We start from the raw sequence: 18,384 nt of genomic DNA, 5'->3' as shown, positions 1-18,384 counted from the left end.
AAGTCTACACTACAATATAAATTCAATTTTATTAAATTCAATTTTATAACACTGGGTTTTATAAATTCCATTTTGAGTATCCTCATCTCCCCACAGAGTCAAGTTAGCGCTGCAACACTGACTTGCCAAACATTGTCTGGTGCAGCAGTGCATTGTGGGAACCTACCTCAGTTCCCTCAGCCCCATAGCATTTTGGGTTTTTTCACTGGTGCAATATGAGGAAAAAAAAATGCCCCGCAAGTGGCTGTGGAGAGGGGTCTGGTACCAACCCTGAAAAAAAAATCTCAGCCTCTCCTGCTATAGTCTGTGTAGGGAAGAAGCCACCACCCTGTGTTAGGGCTATTTTTTTCATAGGTAAATGCGATCACTGCGCTGATAATAAAGAAAGAAGTCTCTCGGCCTCTTACACAAGTACGACCCCGCCACAGCCTAGCTGTCAAGTGGTGCAGTGGGGCAGGGGCTGGCACCAATGCAGAAAAAGGAAAAATCTCGGGCTCTCCTGTTATATCCACCACGCCACGTTAGGGCTATTTTTTCATGGGTCGATGCAATCACCACACTGAAAATAAAGAAATTAACTCAAAATGGGCCCAGCTGCCCACTTCAATTTCCTAGGTTTCCTGGTGCTGAATTCAAATTTGCAGAATTCCTGTTACCTACCTCCTGCATGTCTGGAGAGCAGCGAAGATGAAAGCAGCGAGCACGGACAACCATGTGGCATTGTAGTACACATACAGGACACCTCTGGAGGCCAATACAGTTGATGTAAATAACTGACATTTCCACACTAGTATTAATCCAACCTTTTAAATTCAAACTTGGCGCTATGCCGACTTGCTTTGTGGGTGTAATAATATCAACCGTAGCACTCTCTAATATCGACCTAATGGCATTCACAGTAAAGAGAGTGAGACTGTAAAATCAAGCTAGCTGCCTTAAAATCAATTTTATGATGTAGAGTAGACATAGTCTTTGTCATCTCTTGTTTATGCCTACGAATACTGAAGGGGGGCCAAACTTCAGATGCGAATTGTGCAGTTCAGCTCAAGCACTAAGGATAGCTTTCATCTTAGCAAGAGTACCACAGGGATGGCTCTGCGCAAGATTCAAGAACATAAGAGTGATCATACTGGGTCAGACCAAAGGTCCATCTAGCACAGTATCCTGTCTTCCAATGTGTCCAATGCCAGATGCCCCAGAGGAAATGAACAGAACAGGTAATCACTGAGCGATCCCTTTCTTGTCATCCATTTCTAGCCTCTAGCAAACAGAGGCTAGGGGCACCATTCCTACCCATCCTAGCTAAAAAGTACTGACAAACCTTCTTTCTTGAACCTTGATAAAGTCCTAGTCTTCACAACATCCTCTGGCAAGGAGTTCTACACGTTGACTCTGCATTGCATGAAAAAAAAAAAAAAATCTTCCTTTCATCTGTTTTAAATCTGCTACCTATTAATTTCATTTGGTGACCTCTATTTCTTAGGACATGGAAACAAGTAAATAACTTTTCCTTACTCACTTTCACTGTGTATGTCATGATTTTTACAGACTTCTAACATATCCTCCTGCCATTTAGTCTCCTCTTTTCTAAGATGAGCCTTTTCTGAACCTTTTCCAATGCCAATATATCTTTTTTTGACATGCAGCTACCACATCCGTATACATATTCAAGATGTGGGCATAGCAGGCATTTATAGAGAGGCAATAAGATATTCTGTTTGCTTTCTGCAGCACATTGAGTGGATGTTTTCAGAGTACTATCCACAGTAACTCCAAGATCTCTTGAGTGGTCATGGCTAAATTAGTCCCCATCATTTTGTCTGCATAGTTGGGATTATTCTTCCCCACAATCTGCATTTATCCACATTAAAATTAATTTGACAATTTGTTGCCCAATCACCTAGTTTTGTGAGATCCTTTTGAAGTTCTTCAGAGTTTGTTTTGTTCTGAATGATCTCGAGCAGCTTAGTATCATCAGCAAATTTTTGCCACCTCACTGTTTATAAATAAGTTGAATAAGATTGTTCCAGTGAAGACTCTTAGGGTACACCACTAGTTGCCTCTCTCCATTCTGAAAAATTACCATTTATTTCTACCCTTTTTCTCCTGTCTTTTAACCATTTATCAATCTGTGAGATGATCTTCATTCTTATCCCATGACAACTTACTTTACTCAAGAGCCTTTGGCGAGGGAGCTTGTCAAAGGCCTTCTGGAAATCTAAATATTCTATATCCACTGGACCCCCTTGTCCACATGCTTGCTGATCCCCTCAAAGAAATCTTGCAGACTAGTAAGGCACGATTTCCCTTTACAGAAACCATGCTTACTTCCCCTACAAATTATGTCTATCTATGTGTCTGACAATTCTATTTAGTACTGGGCAAATTAATTGAAACTATAGTAACAATGTTAGACTTAATGGTCTGTAATTGTCTGGATCACCTCAAGAGTCCTTTTTAAATATTGGCATCACATTAGTTATCTTTTAGTCATAAGGTAGAGAAGATGATTTGAAGGATATGTTACAAATCACAGTTAATAGTTCTGCAATTTCACATCTGAATTCTTTCAGAACTCTTGGGTGAATGCCATCTGTTCGTGGTGACTGATTACTGTTAAGTTCATCAACTTTTCCTAAAACTTCCTCTAAGGACACCTCAAACTGGGACAGTTCCTCAGATCTGTCACCTGAAAAGAATGTCTCAGATCTGGAAATCTCCCTAACATCCTCAGCCGTGAAGACCGCAAAGAATTCATTTAGTTTCTCTGCAATGACCTCTTCTTTGAGTGCTCCTTTAGTATCTTGATCCTCCAGTGGCCTCACTGATTGAGTAGGGGGCTTCTTGCTTCTGATGTACTTAAACATTTTGCTATCACATTTTGACTAGCTCTTCTTCAAACTCCTTCCTGGTTTTATTATATTTTTACACTTAATTTGACAGAGCTTATGCTCCTTTCTATATTTCTCACTAGGATTTAACTTCCACTTTTAAAACAATGCCACTTTATCTCTCACTGCTTCTTTTACTTGGTTGATAAGCCATGCTAGCACTTTTGGGGTTCTCTTACTGTTTTTTTTTTTTTAAATTTGGAGTATATCTTTAAGTTGGGCCTCTATTATGGTGTCCTTGCAAAGTTTCCATCCAACTTGTAAGTTGTAGCTTGCAGCTTGTACTTTTGGCCCTGTATCTTTTAATTTGTTTAACTAACCTCCTCATTTTTTGTAGCTCTGATTTCAGAAATTAAATGCCACAGTGTTGTGTTGCTGTGGTGTTTTCCCACCACAGAGATGTTAAATTTTATTACATTATGGTCACTATTTTCAAGGTCCAGTTATAGTCACCTCTTGGACCAGATCCTGTGCTCCACTTAGGACTAAATCAAGAATTGCCTCTCCTCTTGTCACATTTTAAAGATTAGCAAAGTAATTGATTAGGTGATGAGCTTCCTGAGAAAGTGGGCTGCCCCATGAAAGCTCATCACCTAATAAATTATTTTGCTAGTCTTTAAAGTGTTACACAGCTGCAGGTTTGTTTTGTTAGAATACAGACTAACATGGCTACCTCTCTGTTACTCTCCTCTTGTGGGTTCCAAAATCAGCTGCTCTGAGAAGCAGTCACTTCAGGTGTCAAGAAACTTTATCTCTGCATCCCATCCTGAGGTAACATGTACCTAGTCAATATGGGAATAGTTGAAACCCCTACTATGATTGAGTTTTTTAATTTTTATGGCCTTTCTAATCTCCCTTAGTATTTCATAGTCACTATGACTATCCTGGTCAGGTGGTCTATATTCTTATTGTTACAGCATGGAATTACTATCCATACAGATTCTATGGAACATTTTGGTTCATTTAAGATTTTTACTTCATTCAATTCTACATATTCTTTCACACATAGTACCTCTCCCTGCACCAGCATGATCTTTTCTGTCCTGATATGTTTGGAACCAGGTATGACTGTGTCCCATTGATTGTCCTCATTCTACTAAATTTCTGTGATGTCCATAATATCAATACACTACTTTAATACAAGGCACGAAATTCACTCACCTTATTATTTAGACTTCTAGCTCTTGTGTATGAGCACTTTAAACATTTGTCACTATTTAGCTGCCTGCCATTTCCTGATCTGTTTGAGTGGCACTCTCTCTCTTTTTGACTGTTTTTCATCTGACCTTACCCATATGTGATGGGGTTCTGGGGTCCCCCAAGCTCTGCACCCTGTCCGCAGGCAGGAGAGTCTCTCACTCAGCAGGAAAACAGCAGGTTTATTAGCCGACAGGACACAGCATCATACAGAGAAGTCAGTACAGCAGGCAGAGACAGCCAGTCCAATCCATGTTGGGGAGAGGAGGCCCCGAGGGGCCCCCAGAGCTGGGGCCTTGCCCCCTCCTTTGTCTCTCTCTCTCTCCCAGCCCAGACTCACTGCTTCCAACTCCCAGTTCCAATTCAAACCCCTCAGGCTCCACCTCCTCCTCTGTCTGCAGTACAAAGGTGTTACCTGGTCGTCAGGGTTACCCTCAGCAGGAGCCCCACACCCTCTGTGAGCCACACACACACACACAGGTATCCCCCACTCCATCACATCTCTCCCCCCTTCCAGACCGAACTGAGCGGGGTCACTCAGCCAGTGACCTGGGGAAGTTTGGGGCCCTCCCCTCGTGATTGGGCATCGGCTGCACCCTCAGTGCTCCCCTTGATGTGCACCACCTCCATGTCATAATCCTGCTGGGGGAGGCTCCAACTCAGGAGCTTGGTATTGGCCCTTTTCATGTGATGCAGCCGGGCAAGTCCCTTTAGTTCCCTCAGGTTGGTCGGTCTCCCTGCTTCTGTCTCTGGTCCGTCAGCCACGTTCTCAAGTCGGGCAGGCAGAGCCCATACAGATGCTGCAGCACCAACAGATCAAATAGTTCTTTTCTGGGCTGGGCCCTGCCCTGTCTGACCACCAGTCCATACAGCTGCTCCAGACAATGTTTGGAATTCAGTTACAGTCCAGTAAAGGAAGGTACAAATGCTTCCACCCTTGGCATTTAGCCAGACCACCAAAATGGTTGTGTGCCTCAGTTTCCCCTTCCATGCCACACAATAGGTTTGGAATGTTCCTCCTCATGTGAGAGGTTGCAAGACTAGTTACAGGGAACAATGGTGACATTTCAGAGTTACAGACTCCTTCAACATACAACTCATGCTTCTACATCAATGTCATCATGTCACATGGCTCTTTCCAAACCTTCAGTACATGGTACAATTCTACAGCTTTTGGTAGCAGCACCCCTTGGTTACAGCAGTCAGCGTGAGTTACAGGACAAACCCATTGCAACTGCACATTTACGTTGCTCTTTGGTAGACCACAACCTTTGTGCAACATCCTTAAGAATCTGGTATTTTGGGGATAAATGGCTGAGGTCTTTCTTAGCACCATCAAGTTCTAATCTTCTCTCTTGCCCCCTGGGGTGGAAATTTGATTTCTCTGGCTGTGCCCTCCCTTCTAACAAGAGCTGGGCCATTGATGATCTCAGGGAGACGGCCCCCTCCCAGCCAGCCTGGAAATTTGCAAACCAAACTGCTTTCTGAGAGTTGTTTTGTGAGTCCCAGACGCAGAATCCACATGGAGGAATCCATGTTTATCCCTTACTGGCCCACCAGGACCACAGCTCCTTTGTCCTTCCACCTCCAACTACTGCCTCCCCATGGAATCAGAAGTGGAGTCCAGTATAAGAATATAAGTGTTTCCACCATCTGGAGATGGGGATTTGCTGGCCCTCTCCTGCATCCTACAGAGACTGACTGTGCAGCTGTTTTACTTGGTTCTCACAGGGCTGCTCACACTCCCTGATAGTTTTCACTTTACTTGCATCAACTTCCAATTCCTGAGAAACTTTTACCCTGCCTGCTTTGGACCCTTGCAGAGCACAGCCAGTGGTTTCACACTCAGGCAGGTCCTGGCCATCAGGAGCTGAAACAAACTTCTCCCCAGGCAAAGGGTTGCTCTGGTGCTTACAGACAAGCACCTTTCCTGTTCACTCTCCTCCACCTCACTCCCATTTTCTGCAGTCCCCACAGACGGGTCAGGAAAAGTTTCAGGGAAATTCTCTTCCTCAAGAGCTCCCCCAAACAACAACTCACCTCTGTCTGGCTCCACAGGGGCACTGCTCCCTTGAGCCACAACCAGCTCCTGGGTTTCACCTACACCCAGGATCACTTCTGGCCCATCAGGCAGATTCCCACATAATCCCCCTCCAGGCAGACAGCCAGTACCACCGGACAGAAGATTAGGGTCCCTTTCCTCCCTTCTGCTACCAGATCCTTTATCTTCATCAGTCAGCATAACTCCATTGCCCATCTGTTCTTGTGTCCTGGCAAGAGGATGACTCTAGTAGGACAGAGTCCTCTCACCCCATCCCAGTAACACCTCAGCATCAGGCAAAGAACAAGCACCAGAATCGTCTGGTCTCTGGGATTTCCTGATGATCTTAACTGGATTAGACCAAGTTAAAGCATCATCCCCCCTGAGAGACACAGAGGTAGGCCCACTTCCCATCTGGGCTTCAGCTGCCCTCAGATCCAGCTCTGGGATCTTGGCTCCATCTCGAGCCCCCACAGGCTCAGGCAAAGGATTCACTTCCCCAGAAGCAGAAGCACTTTTCTTGTACCAAGGACCAGTGTCCTTAGCAGGGACACCACTGCCCATCCCAGAGCCATTCCCTCTGCTCCAGCCCCCATGGCTGGATTCAGAGACACACCTGGAATGCTCTTTTCTGGTGGATCCATCTCCAGCCATCCTAGGCTGGTGAATCTTCCTCAGACAATGGGCTAGTTTCCTCATTGGCACCTTTTCCAAACGCAGGCTCTGCTCTCTCCCCAGGCTGCTGCTGCTGTTCAACACAGACAGACAATGGGAGACACTCTCTCCTTTGTCCCAGCCCCCCGGCTGGTCTCCACACACACACAGAAGGTGAAGCAGCTTCTCTCACAGACAACTTGCCATTCCCAGTGGATCAGCTGCTTTCCTGCACAGACACACAGGCACCTTCCTTGGCCCAGGCCTGGAAAACTCTTCGCAGGTCTGTCTTGGCCACTAGTAGATGATGGGTTGGAATCGCTCCTTCCCTCCTTGAGCTGTGGCGGGCCACTCGGTTCAGAACTCCATGCAGTCCAGGGTTCCCTGCCCCGATTCGGGCTCACCTCTGCAGGATTCTCCCCAGCCCTCAGCTCCGCCACTGCACATCCACGCTGCCTTGCCCAGCTTCTTTAATCTCGATTCGGTTTCCAGGTGCTGCCACTTCACAGCGGAGTTGCTCAGCGTGGTTGCAGGCTCTCAGGTTGATGCCCTCTGCACCCCACGATTCCTGGAAGAATCCCTTCAGTGTGCCAGGCTTCTTGCGGGTCACAAGCTGCCCGGGGTTAGGCCATAGGCCCCTCTGCCCTCTGGGACCGACTCCAACAGACTCCCAGCGGAACCCCTTCTTCAGTGTGACACCCGCTCTCAGGGACCATGAGCACCCTGTCTTGGGAAGGACTCATTCAGCGTCAGCCTCCTCAGGGGTCACTTGTTCCTGGGGGTTGGGCTCTCGGCCCCTCCACCTTCTGGGACCGACTCCAACAGATTCCCAGGAGTAACCCCTCCTCGGGTGTGACACCCCCCTCTCGAGGACCACAACCGCAGTTGCTTGGGTTCAGCCGCAGGCCCCTCCGCCTTGGGGAACTGCACCTCACTGCCCTTCAGCACACCTGGGTCTCGCAGGCCCCACTTCTTCCGGGGCCCCGGTCACTTACTGCTGGATGCTCCATCCTCGGGGTGCAGAACATCCCACTTCTGACACCAGTGTGATGGGGTTCTGGGGTCCCCCAAGCTCTGCACCCTGTCCGCAGGCAGGAGAGTCTCTCACTCAGCAGGAAAACAGCAGGTTTATTAGCCGACAGGACACAGCATCATACAGAGGAGTCAGTACAGCAGGCAGAGACAGCCAGTCCAATCCATGTTGGGGAGAGGAGGCCCCGAGGGGCCCCCAGAGCTGGGGCCTTGCCCCCTCCTTTGTCTCTCTCTCTCTCCCAGCCCAGACTCACTGCTTCCAACTCCCAGTTCCAATTCAAACCCCTCAGGCTCCACCTCCTCCTCTGTCTGCAGTACAAAGGTGTTACCTGGTCGTCAGGGTTACCCTCAGCAGGAGCCCCACACCTTCTGTGAGCCACACACACACACACACAGGTATCCCCCACTCCATCACACCATATTTATCACCATCCATCCTGTCCCCCTTACTCAAACATGGAGAATCTCTAAATATAGATCCTCTCCCTACCCCTGCACCAAGAGATGCCCCTGTTCGATCTATGTGCTCCTCCTCACCCATCAGCTTTCTCCCAGCCCTTAGTCTAAAAACTGCTCTATAACCTTTTTAAATGTTAAGTGCCAGCAGTTTGGTTCCATTTTGGTTTAGGTGGAGCCCATCCCTCCTGTGTAGAGTCCCCCTTCCCCAAAAGTTTTTCAAGCTCCTAATGAAACTAAACCCCTCTTCCCTACACCATCATCTCATCCACAAATTAAGACTCTGCAATTCTGCCTGCCTACTTGTCCCTGCACGTGGAACTACCTGGAAGCATTTCAGAGAACGTTGCCATTGATGTCCTGGATTTCAATCTCTTTCCTAGCAGCCTAAAATTTGGCCTCCAGAACCTCTCTCCTACCCTTTCCTATGTCACTGACACATATGTGTACCAGGACCAGTGGCTCCTTCCCAGGACTACACATAAGTCTATCTAGATATCTTGAGAGATCTGTAACCTTTGCACCAGGCAGGCAAGTCATCCTACAGTTCTCTCAGACATCGCAAATCCAGCTGTCCATGTTTCTAGTGACTGAATCCCCTCTTACTAACACCTGTCTTTTCCTAACAAATGATATTCCCTCCCCTGGAGAGGGGTCCTCAGTGCGAGAGGTTACCACATCATCTGGAAGGAGGGTCCTAACTGTGGTCCCTGTGCTCCAGTTGAGTGTTCTACTTCCCTGAGCCTTTCATCCTCCTGTGCAGCACAGAGGCCTTCTGACTGGTGGTAGGACTGCTATAGTGTTGCAAAGCCTAATCTATGTACCTCTTTGCCTCCTTTAGCTCCTCCAGTTCAGCCATCCTGGCCTGCAAAGACTGTATGCATTCTCTAAGGGCCAGGAATTCCTTGCATTGAATGCATACATATGCCACCCGTCCATAGGGTGAGTGATCATACATGCTGCATTGGGTGCAATAAACTGGATAACCCAACTCTGCTGTTGGGCTTCTGCCTGAATTCCCTCCTACAGATAATCAGATTCTTTATAGGGTTTTTATGTAATTCAGGTGGTTAAGGCTTGAGTTTAGTTTAAAAGAGCTTCTAAAGAATGCCAAGTGTATCTAGCCCTCTTCAAACACCCCTTCGAAACTCCCACATGAAACTTCCTGTTAGCTGCTCCTGTTCACTAAGCTCGCTGGTCCCTTACTTTATATAGCTCTGACCTTCCCAATAGTCCCACCCTCTGGTTAAGATTTGATGAATGAACAAAGGCTTAGGTGTCAAAGCATCTGTAAGAAGCTCACAGCTTCCAACTGCTACCCTCAGCACATGGACCCCTAACCAAACAGACAAACGCAAGCTGAGCACATAGTGTCTTTCAGGCAACCAGCATGTTCCCCCTCCCCCCACAACACACACACTACAGACACTCTCTTACCCCAAGGGTCTCACAATCGCTCCTCCTTCACCTGGTCACATCCTTCACCATTCAAAGGTCAAGACTATCAATGTTCCAAAGTACTTCTGTTCTATCAGACAATTAATGCTCAGTCCATTTAGATAATCAATGGGAGGTGTTATGCAAAGAAATAGTCATTATCATCATAAAGTGCTAGCTTGGCCAGCAATTTCAGATCTTTGTCAGGGGAAACACCTGTTACAAGGAAATGAAAATAGCTCTTTTGCAGTCACTTGAGGAGAGGATGCTACTCACCAAGCTGATTCCTCTCCCCCCCGCCCCCCGGCCATAGCTAAGTGGGGAGAGTGGGAATCTCTTAGAACATTCCTACAGAGACCATGATCTCACACCTGTGACCTGATGTTTATGCATTAGAGCACTGCTGGTGCTGACTGCATATTCAAAGTCCTAATGGTTACATTGTTCCTCACAGACCTGCACTACAGCACAGCACCAAGCACTCAAGAGTGTCACACAGGGTCGTGTGGCTTCAAAGTACCATTTTGTGCAAGAAAGGACTCTAAAAATGGAACTGTGTGGTTTTTGGCTCTGCATCTTGCTGATTGCAGACCAAATGTGCTCACGCTCTTAAAAAAACACCAAAACTCAATCTGAACTGCCAGACCTTCAAACCCATGCAAGATCCAAGCTGGGATCATTTTCTCTTGCACTGTCTCTGTTTACATAAAAATAAACAATATGTGGAAACAACATGCACACAGTTGGGTTTCAAATAACCATACTTGCTAAAAAGATGCAAACATGAGAGGCCTAACTACATACACACTGTTGCACAGACTATGTCTGAAGGCTTCTAAAAGAGAAAACGGTGAGCCACACTAGAGAGTACACACAAATGGATGCTACCCTAATCCTATGAACTGTAGACCTCAGCGCCAGTAAAAGTGTTCTGAAGGCTTGGTGACACCTGTGCATCTCCAGTTGCCTTCAGTGGCTTTGCAAACTGATTGGAACATAATAAATAATTCTCCTGATGATGCACAGGGAGAAACGGAATCCAATTCACCCTCAGAGTTGTACCCATTCCAGCTGGGCTAACTCAAATTAAAAAGCAAGAAAAGTTTCATTTTTATGCCTAAACTCAACATATTTATATCCACGGGCTGATCAAGGGAGTGAGAAGATGCCAATTTCATACAGTCACTTTTTAGTACAAGCCACATATACATAGTAAAAATGTATTAGCTTGTAGTCTTAGAGAAAAACCCAGTGTGGGGGAAACTGTGCAGGAACATAAAAAAGTTACCCTTAAGAGTTTGAAATCTGATGGTACAAATGCTGTCTGTACAGTACCTACCACAATGCAGTGCCACTCTGGGTTGGTCCCTAGGCACAATAAATAAGATTGATAAGCGTAACAGTGGACATGAAGGAACTAATGGAAGTTATATGCAACAAGTGGGAATAAATAGGAAGTTTAGCAGGTAATGGGTTAGAAAAAGTCACAGAGGTACTTAAATACTATAGAGCATCTTGTTGTAAAATATATTCCTCCTCTATTTGTGTAACCAATGCTGGCGAAGTGTAAGTCTTTCTGCTTCCCACCACACGAGCCACTCCTCCACCTAAGCACTAGAGAAGTGGACAAAACATTATTTCTTTTCCCACCAAAATATGCCAGCAAAAAAGCAAACTTTTTTTGTCATTTTCATTGAAAAGGTTTTTCATTCTTGAGGTGTGATGATTTTTTTTAAATATCAAAAACCAAAATATTTTCCACAAAGATGGACATTTTCTACCAAAACTTATCAAAAGAAGCCATTTTCTGTTTAAAAAATACATTTGATCATCTCCGTAGAGGTTACTTAAGAGTCTGCTAACACTGCTATGTAAAGGATGTTCAGGCTGAAGGTTCTTGTACTTTGACCATGCCAGGTTTAAAATGCCATTTTCAGATCATATTACATATACTCCATGCATACACTAAAAAGCTCTTCTCTGGAATAGTGCTGGTTGTTCAGTCAACTTCCTATTGCTCCCACAGTCCTGTCACCCTCTACCACACACAGCATTCATCTCTCCTCCCCAAGCCCCACCCAGATCCAACAATCTGTACTAATTAAAACATTTTAATTGCAGCATAGGGTTTGCATGCTGCTTCGGGTGAATACAGAAACAGCTGAATTTTACAATCAATCAGGGCAAGAGGCGCATGCTGAACATAGTGATGGAGATTCACTATGCAATCATTTAACCCCTGGTAGAGGGAACCCCAATAAGAGTCACCATAGGCTCCCAGACTGCAGACAAGTGATAGGTAACACGCAGCCCCCCTGGGATTCTGTACAAGGCCCACAAAACATTTGAACACCCCACAAATTCTAGATACTCAAGCACAGTTAGTAAAACTACCCCATCCCGGGAGACTGTCTTGGTTACAACCATCTTGCGGCCCACTGAGAAGGAGGGCCACTCATGAGACCCGCCCACTAGCCTGGGATGCCCATCGCTGCTGCAGACTGATTTTTACTCTTGTCCTGGCAGTGCCACCCCTGTATTGCTCTCCTGTGAGCGTGAATGCAACCAGGGCCATGGAAATCCAGAACGGGCGCTCTGCCAGGAACAGTCAAGTTGGGTTACCCTATTTGACCTTTCAAGATAAGATGACATCCCTGAGAGGAAGTGTCTCCGCACCAGTTCTAATACCCCATCCAGTACACGAATACAACGTGAGTGGGTCCATACTGACGCAGATACCCTCCCTCTCCGGCTGTCCTCCTTTTTAGATGGGACCCCCACACCAGGCGGGAGCTCCCTAGCTCTGTCAGGAGAAAACGAGCTTCTCCCACCCCACCCCCCCCGGGAGCACCGGAAGGCAGCCTCAGGGGAGCCCCGCACAGCGCTCAGCCGGGGAAGAAGCCGCAAAGGGTCCTGGGGCGGGGCTCGTCCGGCCGCAGCCGTATGACAGCAGCCGGAGCGCAGCACTGGGACTGGCGAAGGCTCCCCCGTGCCAGGCCCGGCCCGGGCTGCGAGAACACGTGAAGGCCCCAGGCAGGATTGTGACGCTCACCGAGCGCGCGCTCCTGCCCACCCCGGGCACCTCGCCCCGCCAGCCGCTTCAGGCGGAGCGAGAAGCCCTTCCCGCGAGCGCAGCGGCTTTGGGGCGAGCGAGCGCGCGCGCGCGCGGGTTCAGACCCCGCCCCCCCGACTGGAGACGGGCGCCCGGGAACCCTGCAGGACGCGCTGTTGGAAACCCACCTTCCAGCACAGCCCCGGGGAACACGCAGCGCCGAGCGCACAGCCGCAGCCGCGAGCGCTGGGATCCCGGTGGCTCCAGCAGCGCGGCCCCGCCCGGCCCCAGGCCCGTGCTCCCGGGCGGGGCTTCTACTAGCAGACACTCACCGCCGCGCGCAGCCCCGCGCCAAGTCTGCCCCAGCCCCTGCAGCGCGGCGGGCGCCTCGGGGCGGGTGACGGGAGTGTCCGCCGCTCCGCTCCCGCCTCTTAAAGAGACAGCGACGGGTCTGTGCGTCGCGCTGGAGGCGATGGGGCGCAGCGGGGCTTCCCGAGGGGGAGCCCAGGCGCGGGGGAAGGCGCTGCCGGGCGGGGGCGGGGGCGGGGGCGGGGGCGGGGGCCGAGGCGAGGCGGGCCTGGGCAGTCCCAGCAGGCACGCACCGCCTTGGGGCAGCCGGCCTAGGCAGCTGCGGGGGCGGGACGGAGCCGGCCGGGCGCACGGCTGGTGGGAGCGGGGGGCGGCTGCACGCCCCGGCCTACGCAGAACCGCTGCCCAGGTGCCGCCGCCCAGTCCCGCGGGGGAGCACTTGCCTGCTGGCTCGGGCGGCTCCGCCGGGACTCTCGCCTCCCTCGCCCTGAGCGCTGCTGCTGCTTCCCCGAGAGGCAACGCTCGGCAAAGATCGCACCCAGGGATGTTCCGCCTGGAGTGCGACCCCGCCCAGTGCCGCCCGCGGGGGGGCGGGGGGTGAGATCAGACACCCCGGCCGGTCCCCATGGGTTCTGGCCGCGAGGTGCTTTGGGGACACTTCAGCAGCCCCTAAGGCAGGCAGGCTCTGGTGCTGAGCTCAATGCTGGGTCCAGCGGGAAAGGCTTCTGGCCGAGGAGGGGCTCAGTGCCGGCAGGTGCCACCTCCAGGCCAGGCCAGATAGCAGGGTGGGGGCCACTGTGGTAGGGACCCAGTGCCCCCACTGAAGGGAAGGGGGTGGGGAGCCTATTGCAGAATCCCGTTGCTGTGAACTGGGAGGCCAGGCCTGGTACTTCCCCAAGCTCCCCTATGGGCTCAGGGCTGCATCCTGCTAGGACGTAGGCCTGACACGATCCGGCAGAGTGGGAGTCGCCATGCAGCCCCCAGAACCACTGTGGAAAGCTCCACTGCTGCCTCCCTTGGGAGAAGGGGCTCTGGGAGGTGCTAGAGCATGGCTTCCCAAACTGGGGTGCACAAAGAAATTCCTGAGGGGGTGCAAAGCAACTCAGACCTCCCCCCATCATTCCCCCCACCTAAAGAAAAGGCCACCCTTTGCTTCCAGCTTTCAGCCTCTGCAATTTTAGGCAGGCAAGCTGGCGCAGCCACTATAACAAGCAGACCGACAGTGAACACCCACAGGGAGCTAGCTGCTTCCTGCAAAGGGGAGTGAGTGTGGGCTGGGGAGGGGGAGGAGGAGAAGGATGGGGTTAGATGGGGGCTGGGGTGCCTGGCTTGCTGGAGGAGGTGATGGAGTGAGTGGGGTACTGGAGGTGCCTGGCTTTGAGGGAGAAGAGGGGCTTGGCCCAGGGGCTCATGGGGAGTGGGCGTCTGGCTTTAGGGCTCATGGGGCTTGGGTGGCTGGCCCCTGGCATTGCAGGGATTGGGTGGTTTGGGCAGGTGGCTGGCCCTGGTACTTCAGGGCTCGGTCAGCTTGGACAGGCGGCTCTGGCAGCACCAGGCACCCACAAATAGCCAAGAAAAACTATTTGTGCTTATTTGTAACTTCAAATAACATTTTGTATCAAGTTTGTGTGTTTATTTTAAATTACAAATTGAATGTTTTGTTAAAGGGGGCTGGATGATGGTAAAGAAGTGGGGGGTGGGCTGTGAAGGTTTCTCAAAAATCAAAAGGGGGGTGATGCTGAAAAGTTTGTGTGGGCCGTGCAACACACTAGCCGCACGTGGCTCTTTGGCTGATTGACTGTGGCTAGTTGGCTTGAACAATAAGTATGTTTTCAGAATAATGTGGCTAGTTCGCTTCAGAACTGATAGGACTCCACCATGTTGGGGTCTCCCCTTTCTCCACATGGACTCTCCTGTTGGATAGGGATGTGGTTATCTTGGCCTGTTCCTCCTGTATGAGGGCAGGTCACTGGCTGTGAGGCTGCTAGCAGTTCTGTTTTGGGCATGGCCAGAGAGGTGGCAGCTACTGGGTATCTGCTCAGAGCCAGCCAAGGGGAGGCCTTGTCCCCTCCCACTTTGTTATGCCTTCTTCCTACCTCCCTTACCACGATGCTACTTACAACACTTTTCCACCAGACACTGGTGGAAGGCAAGAAGAAGGAAAGGACCCCTTAACTGCTTCACAGGCTAAAGGGTGACATCCCCAGACCCCTCTCTTCCCTTTGCTGATCCTGAGCACATAGAGACAAACAGATGTCAGCGTGATCCCATGATGAAGTGAGTTCCATCACTGCCTTTTTTTTCTGTTTTTTGTTTTGTTAAAGTACTGCCCCAATCATCTGCCTCAGCAGGTGGGACTTTAACACACCAACTATTCCCAGAGCTGGCCTTACTGAAATTGAAATTCTATGGCCATTTTCCTCTCTCTGTGTCCATCCTCATGTAGATGAAGAATTCTACACTCTTACGAAGAATGTAAGAGAGGGTCATAAATTTTATCCATGGAGCATTTTTTGGACCATCTTACAGAAATCTACAGGATGGTTAAAAAAAAATACAACAAACCTGTAGAAAGGAGACCATTCTCCTATACATTCCTTTAGATTTTTAGAGGAAATTCTACAGAAAAGTGGATGTTTAGAGCTATTGTTTTGTCTGGAAAGTGGGAAGAAAACCCAGAGGTATTTGGCTTTCTTGACTTGCAGCAGATATGAGATAGCGCAATGGTCATTACTGAAAATTCCCTCCCACCCACACCATGGGCACACACGTTCTGTGCCAAAAAAGGGCCTTCTCCAATCATGGCGGCAGACATCACTATCATGTCACATCCCCACACATCACTCCCTAGTAAGGTCCTTTCCTTTCCTGCCCACCCTCAAGCTCCCTTTACAGTGATGTTGTTATAAACCTTTACCTGAGCTGCTCTTGAACTGTTCGCTCTTGTTCCGTTCCCTTTCAGTCTCTGAAAAAGGGACCAGGCAAATGGGCGGTGTACAGAAATGAGGCTGCCCCTGGGGGATGAGACAGCAGCATACTGCAAAAGAAACATTGCAAAATATTTCCTCTTCCTGGGGTGATTTTTCATTAAATAGAAAGTGAAAGCTAAAGCCACAGCCACCCTGAACTCCCGATTGGGGTTTTTCTGCCTTTTCATGCCTCTTCCTCCAGGTGCTTATGTAGCCAACCTGCTGTGGATACAGGGAGTGTAGCCCTTCCCCTATTGTGGGTCCTTTCCAGGCCTGGAGTAGCTGTTTCCTAAAGTGGAAAAATCGGAATCCTTGTCAGACTCATTATTTGTCTTATAGTAGCACCTGGAGCCCCCAGCTAAGCCCAGAGCTCTGCTGCAGAGACACAGGGGAGACAGCTCTTATCACTATTCTAATCTAAACAGGCAGGGTGTGTGTGTGTTTGGGAAGTGCAGGAGGGGAGAAACATATTGTGATGTAGTGGGGGATACGTGTGTATGTGTGGCTCACAGAGGGTGTGGGGCTCCAGCTGAAGGTAACCTAAGCATCTGAAGAAGTGAGTCTGTGCTCACGAAAGCTCATGCTCAAAACTTTTCTGTTAGTCCATTAAGGTGCCACAGGACCCTTCGTTGCTGTTACAGATCCAGACTAACACGGCTACCCCTCCGATACTAGGCAACCAAGTGACACCTCTGGACTGCAGACAAAGGAGGAGGTGGAGCCTGGGGTGTTTGAATTGGAACTGGGAGTTGGAAAGCAGTCTGGGCTGGGGCAGACAGAGACAAAGGAGGAGGCAAGGCCCTGGCTCCAGGGGTCCCTCGGGGCCTCCTGTCCCCAACATGAATTGGACTGTCTCTGCCTGCTGTACTGACTTCTCTGTAGGACCCCAAGTCCTGTTGGCTAATAAACCTGGTGTTCTCCTGCTGATTGAGTCACTCCTGCCTGCGGATGGGGGGCAGAGCTTGGGACCCCTGAACCCCATTACACTGGTGGCAGTGGTGGAAAGTACTGCACCCTGAGGATGGAGCATCTCACAGTAAGTGGTGGGGACAGGAGGCCCCGAGGGGCCGCCAGGGCCTTGCCCCCTCCTTTGTCTCTCTCTCTCTTCCAGCCCAGACTAACTGCTTTCCAACTCCCACTTCCAATTCAAACCTCTCAGGCTCCACCTCCTCCTTTGTCTGCAGTCCAGAGGTGTCACCTGGTCACCTAGTGGATCCCCCACACCCTCTATGAGCCACTCACATACACACTATCCCCCACTACATCACACATATACAACTCTTTGGCACAGAGAGGTGAAGAAACTTGCCCCAGGTCACCCAGCAGGTTATTTGCAAAGCTGGGAATATAACTTAGATCTTGACTCCCAATCCAGTGTTTTAACCAGGAATCACTTTCCTCTCTATCTAGCCCTCCTTTTGAACAACGGGAGTTAGGCCCGCTACAAGCCAGATACAGAATCTTTGGCTGACACTAGAAAAACTGCTCCCTCCACAGTGGGGTAAATACCAGACACTATCAGGACAGGCAGGATCAGAGCATCTGACAACAGCTTGCAAGGATCTCTCATCTCTCTACATTGAAAAGGAGAGAACTGCATTTCCCCTCTGACGTCTGCAGGAAGAAGTGATGGCAGCTGTCTGTGGAGAACGAGCCAAACAGTGATCTAGTCAGCATAAAGCCCATGTGTCACCTCAGCCCTTCCAAGACTCATCTGCATAGCAGAGCAGCTTGTATTCTCCAAAACATGGATCATTTACTCACTGTAAGGAAGAATAGACTTTTGCAAAAAGTTTTACTTCAGGATTTCCCCAGCTGGGATTCTCCTAATACCCTGTGCATTTCCTGATGAGTGAACAAGGTATTGCGAGGTCTGGTGACTTCCTTAGGCGTATGAGCAGTCAGCGGTGTCACTGGGATTAAAGCCAAGTTTCTTTGTGCTCCTAGGCCCTTTGCTCTGACTTTGTATCACATGGCCTTGTTTGTTAAGGCAACATAATCTACCAGTTGGGGCCAAAGGCTGTTTTTTTCAAACAGGTGCGACTCAGACTGGAAGGCCCTCCCCTCTGAATACGTCTCTGATCCCTTCCAAATCTGTGGCAGACATGGCTCCACAGCTGTGGATACTGTAGCTAATCAGCCCTGAAGATGCACACAAGAAGGAGCCTGGTAATGGAGAGTGCATGGGTATAACTAACAGAATAAGTATACTGTATATGGTACAGAGGCCTAGAATTGAGCAGATGCTGGTGAACCTACAGGCTGGGTGCATTTCAGACTGAGCTGATGAGATAGGATAGAACTGAACTGTTGGGGAGGAAAACCAACCCAGGAACGTTACCCCTA

The 18,384-nt window shown here is 49.4% G+C and overlaps 1 protein-coding gene across 3 annotated transcripts in view; it reads right to left on the bottom strand.

The window, feature by feature from the left end:
• The window catches only part of BID (BH3 interacting domain death agonist), a 41,778-nt gene extending 28,175 nt beyond the window's left edge, over positions 1 to 13,603 (bottom strand). The window contains exon 1 of one of the 3 annotated variants that reach the window (XM_075005656.1): positions 13,513 to 13,603. The gene's annotated coding sequence lies outside the window, so the exon portion shown is untranslated. The other 2 variants (XM_075005648.1, XM_075005641.1) reach the window with 2 other exon arrangements.
• Between the last annotated feature and the right edge of the window lie 4,781 nt (positions 13,604 to 18,384).

The sequence above is a fragment of the Carettochelys insculpta genome, chromosome 1 (genome assembly GCF_033958435.1).
Source record: "Carettochelys insculpta isolate YL-2023 chromosome 1, ASM3395843v1, whole genome shotgun sequence".
NCBI classification, from domain to species: domain Eukaryota; kingdom Metazoa; phylum Chordata; order Testudines; family Carettochelyidae; genus Carettochelys; species Carettochelys insculpta.
Note: the sequence above shows the minus strand (reverse complement) of the source record. Positions and strands in the feature narration are given on the sequence as shown.